This window comes from Thamnophis sirtalis, unplaced genomic scaffold (assembly GCF_051295495.1).
Source record: "Thamnophis sirtalis isolate CommonGarterSnake01/CBP01778 unplaced genomic scaffold, rThaSir2_p1.2 scaffold_7, whole genome shotgun sequence".
Lineage (NCBI taxonomy): Eukaryota > Metazoa > Chordata > Lepidosauria > Squamata > Natricidae > Thamnophis > Thamnophis sirtalis.
In genome coordinates this window covers 72977713-72985242 of record NW_028261387.1, presented here as the reverse complement: position 1 = coordinate 72985242, position 7530 = coordinate 72977713, and the positions used below count along the sequence as shown (strand labels likewise).

Below are 7530 nucleotides of genomic sequence, written 5' to 3'. Positions count from 1 at the left end.
CATGGAGTACATTGAGTTTGAAAACCCCAAAATACCCGTGAGTTGAACTGATGCTTCTTAAAACAAATTCTATTGGACAAATGGAAAAACTCTGAAGACCCAGAGGTTGGTTGAATACTATAAGGACCGCAGAACATTGTATGAAGAGGATCTTCAACAAAATACATTTACAAATGTATGCAAATTATATGTGTAAATTATACATTAAAATATGTTAATAGGTTTTCTATGATAACAATAATTGTAAAAAATGCAGCAATACAGAAATCAATATTCAATTATCCACAGAAATTAGATATTTAAATAAGGATGTAGGCATAAAAACCAAAAAGGCTTTCCACTCTTTCCTTCATCATGTCTTCTCAGAAAGAGAAAGTTTTATGTCTTACCTGTTTGGAAGTTCCTTCCAACTACAGTGGGGAATCCCATCCAAATTGCCAGAAAGCAAATTGCAAGAGGAAAAATAGTCAACAGCTTCATGTTGTCCTCCAGATTCAGGAAAACTTAATAATAATCAAGAACTATAGCTGAGCAAGGCCAATATATAAACAGAAGTGTTCTGAGGAATATAGTTGCACCTAACTATAATCAATAGTGTTGCAAAGGATCACCCCACCCCAAACTTAAGCAATTGCTTGGTCTAATTTCCACAGAATATTAGTGTCAGAGATGTGATATTGGCACATCTGGGAAAACCCGAATCTGAAAGCTTCCAGGTTTCCCCACCCAAGTAAAAGTTCAAGTCCCTGCCCAGCACTCACATGTCCATCATAATATCAGGTTTAGAAAAGTTATATTAGAAGAGAATCAAGATCATGCAATCTGTGGAAAAATTGAGTGAAAGGAGGGATAAAATGGATTATGTAGATCTTTTCAGTCAGGACATGATCTGAAGCATTGGATGGTGGCGTATGTGATTGCTGTTGTGGAGGACTTCAGCTATAACTTTTGTCTATACCTTATGTGCAGTGGTGGGGATTCAAATAATTTAACAACCGGTTCTCTGCCCTAATGATTTCTTCCAACAATCAGTTCACGAAACTGTTCAGAAAGTTAATAACTGGTTCTCCCGAAGTAGTGTTGGTTGGGGGGCAGAGATCGACCCCTAGGCCCCTAACATATGGGGTGCCGCAGGGGTCGGTCTTGTCCCCACTACTATTTAACATCTACATGAAACCGCTGGGCGAGATCATTCGGAGGCACGGGATAAGATACCACCAATACGCGGACGATACCCAGTTGTATCTGTCCGCCCCATGCCAACTCAATGAAGCGGTGGACGTGATGAACCGGGGTCTTGAAGCCGTTAGGGACTGGATGAGGGCTAACAAGCTTGTACTCAACCCGGAAAAGACCGAGTGGCTGTTGTGTTTCCCTCCCAATAATTTGGCTAGTGTTCCATCACTCAGGCTGGGGGGCCAAATATTATACCCCTCAGACAGGGTTCGCAACTTGGGAGTCCTCCTGGACCCACAGCTGACCTTTGGTCACCATCTGTCGGCTGTGACCAGGGGGGCATTTGCCCAGGTTCGCCTGGTGCGCCAGTTGCGACCCTACCTGAACCGGGAGGCTCTCGCAACAGTCACTCGTGCCCTTGTGACCTCTAGGCTGGAATACTGCAACGTGCTCTACATGGGGCTGCCCTTGAAGACCATCCGGCGACTTCAGCTAGTACAGAATGCGGCCGCGCGAGTGATTGTGGGTGCACCTCGGTTCGTCCACATAACACCTATCCTCCGCGAGCTGCGCTGGCTACCTGTTGATCTCCGGGTGCACTTCAAGGTGCTACTTACCACCTATAAAGCCCTCCATGGTAGTGGATCTGGGTACTTGAGAGACTGCCTCCTGCCAATTACCTCCTTGCGACCTATTAGATCACACAGATTAGGCCTCCTCCGAGTTCCATCTGCCAGTCAGTGTCGACTGGCAACTACGCGGAGGAGAGCCTTTTCAGTAGTAGCTCCGACCCTTTGGAACGATCTCCCCGTGGAGATTCATACCCTCACCACCCTCCAGACCTTCCGCACAGCCCTCAAGATCTGGCTATCCCGCCAGGCCTGGGGTTAAAGATTATAATCCGTCCCCTCCCGAATGATGAATGTTGCTTTCACTTTTAATTACGTACTGTTTTTATATGTCATTGTGTGTACTCCCTTCCCTATACGTTGTAAGCCGCCCTGAGTCCCCTCAGGGAAAAGGGCGGCCTATAAATAAATTTATCTAAATCTAAATCTAGTGCGAAATGGATGAATCCCACCATTGCTTATGTGATTGGAGTGCAGCTTTCCTTGTCATATTATATCTCTTAAGGACTTTTGATAATATCAGTTCTAGTATAATTTGGGAATTCAGGGCACAGTATTACAATTGTCTATTTATAACGCGTGATTCTTTTCCCCACCCAACCCTGAGCTTTTCCTTCTTTGAAGTACATCTGAAAATAACATCACAATTTAATAAAATCTATTCTCTCATGGTTGTATTGTCTTTTTCTTTTAAAAATAGTGAATTAAAAATGACCAAGATGGCATTCTGCAAGCAAATAAAAGAAGAATTGAAAAGTGAAATTTGCAAAAGTAACTTTATTTATGATAGAAATGTAATTATGGGCATTGTAATGAAAAACACATATAGTTTTATTCATTTTTCATTATCCACTGATTATCCATTGAAAATATGTATATAATAGCAAGCTGTAAGACAGAAAGCGAGACATTCAGCAAAACAGGCAAAAAGAAAAGTTCCCTGAAACAACAAGGAGTAAAGCAGTGTGGCAGATATCTTGTTCTTCTCATCTCTTGTTCAAGAGACATTGAGGCTTATGAAGGGATCAAAAAGATGCTGAAATATTGTTGAATACATTGAACCATCAAACCACTTTCATTAGCCGGGAAGCCTGTTATGGATTAGAAATGACATGTTAAAATCTAAATAAACAACACTCCAGAAGTCACTACATGAGTATCATAATTCTAACAACCAAACTACTTTCAAGAGTACTGTACACATTTTGCTGATGAAGTTGTCAAAGAAGTCAAATGATTCAATTAAAAAGTCAAATGATACAATAAAGAAAAATGTATTTCAATTTGAATTGGAGGATTCTTGTTGTAAAAAGCTTGCTGAAGAATTAAAACTAAGACTGGCTCTATATGAGAATTTTAGTGAAATATAATGATGTCAACATATGAGGTTGTGCGGTACCCACAGAGTTCATTCCAAGGAGGGGGAATCAGAGGCAGGCAAGGTGAAAGCAATAGATATATTTTCCACAGAAGAAAAGTAAAGAATGTGGGCAAGATGGGCCTAGAAGGCTAAAGTGAAAGAAACTTGGAAGAAATCACAAAGAAGATGAAACAAGAATGTCATTGAGAAAAGTGCATATAAAGTACTATCTAAATCTCATAACTTCTTACCTTGGATCTCTACACTCCATTGTACAACAATATCTACAACACTTCTTCCTTCCTTCACAATCATTATCTCCCCTGCACTTATAAACTGTAGGAGTATTGCAGATGCAAGGATCGGGTAGACACTCCCCCGGCTTTTCTGGACTCTGCTTTCCTGCAATAGAAGAGGATAATGCAGTACAACAGTGGTTAACCTTAAAATTTAATGTATAGGTCCATGATGACAAATCTATAACATGTGTCCCACAGCTGGCTTATGGAGCCCTCTCTGCAGGCACACAAGCCGTGGTCCAGCTTATCTCCATCTCACATGTGCACATGCCTCCTGCTGGCCAGCTGACTTTCAGGTCTCTGATGTGCATGCATGAGGGGAGCACATGGGGATGTGCCCCCCACACTCAATTTTTCATTCCAGGAGGCCTGCTAGGCCAAAATTAGGGTACAAGGGGGGGATGTCATACACATGAACAGGGCAACACAGGAGGGGGGGCATGCATGCGCAGTGGGGTGGGGCACAGTGCATTGTGGGTGTGGGCACACATATACACACTGTTGTGCACACGTGCATGATTTTGGCAAATGAGGACAAAAAAGTTAGCCATCACGGGACTACGTAGTAGTCACTTATCAACTGCTTTGTTTAGTGACAAAGCACAGCACATGCTTCTTCTACCAAACTGGTAGTGAAGAAAAGAGAATACTATCTCCACCACAGGTGTAGCTAATATGTGTAGCATGGAGTACATTGAGTTTGAAAACCCCAGCATACCTGTGAGTTGGACTGATGTGTCTTATTCAAAATCAATTGGACAAATGGAAAAAAATGCTGAAGGATTTTCTGCAGAGATATTGCTCAACATATTCTCAGAAGGATTCCGAATTCTACCTTTGTTTCAAAGGCTCATTCAATCCACTAACTTTTTCAGGCTTCCAACCTCATATTTTATTTAAATCTTGTCTGATACAACTCCTAAAAGCCTTAATAAAATGAATTGTATTTTTCTGCAACTTCAAAGGTTTGCAATATGTTATACTGTAAGTTAAAAGAAAGTTTCAAAACATTTTTATGAAGTTGTTTAAGTAATCAATTTCAGCTTTAGAGTTCTTTATCATTATTATTTATTTTCAAGTGTTATATAAATTAATGTAAATAGATTCGAAATATGCACCTTTAATTTATTGAGAGAAAATGGAGATTATAGTTAAAAAGATTACCATCTGGAGATGCACCTAATATATCTAGCATGGTGTAAAATGAGTTTTAAATTTCTGATATATATAAATTAGATAGATAGATAGATAGATAGATAGATAGATAGATAGATAGATAGATAGATAGGATGGCAATCTTTCTTTTCAAATACAATCTCCATTTTCTCTCAATAAGATACATACATACATACTGTACATACATACATACATTCATACGTACATACATACATACAAAACATGCTTGTGCGAAATTGTAAATTGTATGAAGAACATCAACAGAATTGAAACATTTGCATTTCTGAAACTGCATTACAGTTTAACATGTTATCACAGTTTCCCTGATAATAATAGTAAAAGCTACATAAATTAATATTCTATCTGCTCTATCAAATAGACAATTTAAAAATAAAAACGAAGGCATAAAACTCAATGAGGCTTCCTTCTCTTTCCTCCATCATCTCTCTTCACCAACCAGCTACTTTTATTTCTCACCTGCTGGGAGGTCGCTCCCGGTTGTGGAGGGGAATCCCACCCAAAGAGCTAGAAGGATCACAAAGAGAAAGGTGGTGAGCAGCTTCATGCTGTCCTCCAGATTCAGCAAACGACTTAGAATGATCAAAAACTACTGCTGGGCAAAACAGTGCAGGAACAGAAATGTGGTTAGGGCTACAGTTGCACAGAACTGCTAGAGTTTTGTTATATAAGCTTCAGTTTTGTCTCCTCCCCCAAACTTAAGCAATTCATTTCATTTTCGTTGAAGCAGAAGCTTGGGCTACATTAGTAACTGCAATATTATGGGATAAGGTAGATCATCATCACACTTCCATGTCTGTAAATCTTAGTTTCGCTGATGTCCAACAAAAGGGGGTCTCCTCTTTTTTGTCCTCATGTCTTCTGTTTGGCAAGCAAAGTCTTAAAAACAAATAATATCTTCTTTTAAGGTGTTGAACATTATTGATAAGGGAAATCATTTTAATGATCTGATGATTTAATGATCTTTAATCTTTCTATTATCTCTGTAGCCTGTAGATCACCTCATACATTTCCATGGAGACATTTTAAAAGCCATCACACAGTTGAATGCTGCATGATTGCTAGCAATTTTTCTTTTTGTAATAATAATTCTCAATTATAAGCAATGACAATAACTCCAGAGTATAGAAGATGTGGTGGCCCGCCAGCTGGCAGCAAATTTGGACAGTGAGGAGTATGGGGAGGAACATGACAAACATGCCTCCTTCAAAATCCAAGAAAGGAAACCCCCAACTCCATTGTTTTAGAGAAAAGGTACTTTTACTGGATATGAAGTGAAAACAGCAGAAGTAAAGCAAGATCTGAGGCCAAATGGCGCAAACTTGTACGTATCAAAAGTTTACCCAAATCCCTCCCCCCCAACAACTCCAAGCTAAATGTCAAATCTCCAACCCCCAAGGGTGTCATGTTGGGTGCATCTTCAGGTGGCCTTATCCAGCTGGTGTGCAGAGACGGTTGGCCTTGACAAGATCCAAACATGAGCATTCAGCATGCGCAGAAGTTGATGAGAACAAAACTCCCTCTTTGAGATATCTCCTCCAGCAGGATTCCTCTCCCAAATACCGAAAACCCCTCCCTTCCCGTTACTATGGCAGCCGATAGCAAGCAAGCAATATAGAGGCTGACAGATCAGTCCTGGAGTCTGGGGAAGGCTCTGATAAGGGCTTTGTGTCAGGAGCAGAGGGGGCCAGAGCCGTATACCAGTTATCAGATGTCTTCAGCGTTAGACAACAGTGAGGCAGACAAAAAACTGGAGCCTGTTCCCAAGGTGCGCATGCACAGAATTGCCAGACGAAGAGAACAGCTAAAGAACAGGAGACAACTTGGGAGTAAGGCCACAAGTGGATGGTGAATGTCCCCTCCCACAGGAAATAAAAGAGCAACAAAAGGGGAGTGGTGTTTGCAGGAGTTTGATTAATTGGCTTGTGACTCTCCGAGACTCCTTGCCAAGTTTTGCAGCAATTATTGCATCATGGTAAATGTAGATGGCTTAGAGTGTTTGCTGTTATTGAGATATTAGTAAGGTTGTTTCCAGCTATTTATGTATCCCTTGCTAAGGTTGGATATACAGTCTATTATTCTGGCTTGATTTTGGGGCATGGATATGTCAGATGGCTTTCTTTTCCCTAATAATTTCTCTTGTCAGTTTGAACAAGATATTGTCAGCAATATCTTGTTCATTACATTCGACATTCAACATGGTCAACCAAGGTAATTCTCATCTCTTACCCCACAATCCAAAATTCTGTTGGAGGAAGAAATCAACATAGTAAGGATTTGGCCACAATTTTGTGATTAATAGCATCCATATTTACTCTGATAATAATATTAAGAATTCCCCAAACATTGTCCAATTTGGAATATTAAAACCTTTGCAAGGGATATGAACAATGTTTTCTTGTCTTTAGGAGGCCAACAGGAGGTAATATTGGGTTTGAACAATAAGAGAGATTAGAAGAGAAACAGGACCATCAAACCTGGAGAAAAGCGAGAGAAAGGAGCTGATGTCGCAAAGGTACAGACGTGCGATCTCGGAGCTCCAAGATCGCAACCGATACTTTTACCGCTGGGTGGTCTATCTGGACCTAAACCATCCTGAAGAGATGGTGACAGGGAAGAGTATGTCTTGCTGATCTCAGGGACATTGCAAAGTTCCTGATTGATCCAAGAGAATCTCTTCTCAAGAAGTCGGGACAGCTCCGCAACCGGAGGAAAGCAGAAAAAGAAAGTGTGTCCATCTGGTGAGGAAATTTTATTTTTACAAAAGAGATTGCCCAAAAAAGATTAAAGCCAAATTAAACTTGTAAAGAAAAGAAGAGCAAATAAGCGGCGAATCTAAGCTATTTTGGACAGCGTGTTATCCTTTTTTAAA

The 7530-nt window shown here is 40.4% G+C and overlaps 1 long non-coding RNA gene across 1 annotated transcript; it reads right to left on the bottom strand.

The window, feature by feature from the left end:
* Positions 1-2583: 2583 nt before the first annotated feature.
* Positions 2584-5299, bottom strand: LOC106544219 (uncharacterized). Its single transcript, XR_015697408.1, has 3 exons — positions 5118-5299; positions 3417-3567; positions 2584-2896 (listed from the first exon to the last, which is right to left on the bottom strand). It is a non-coding gene; the product is annotated as an uncharacterized LOC106544219 (long non-coding RNA).
* Positions 5300-7530: the final 2231 nt, after the last annotated feature.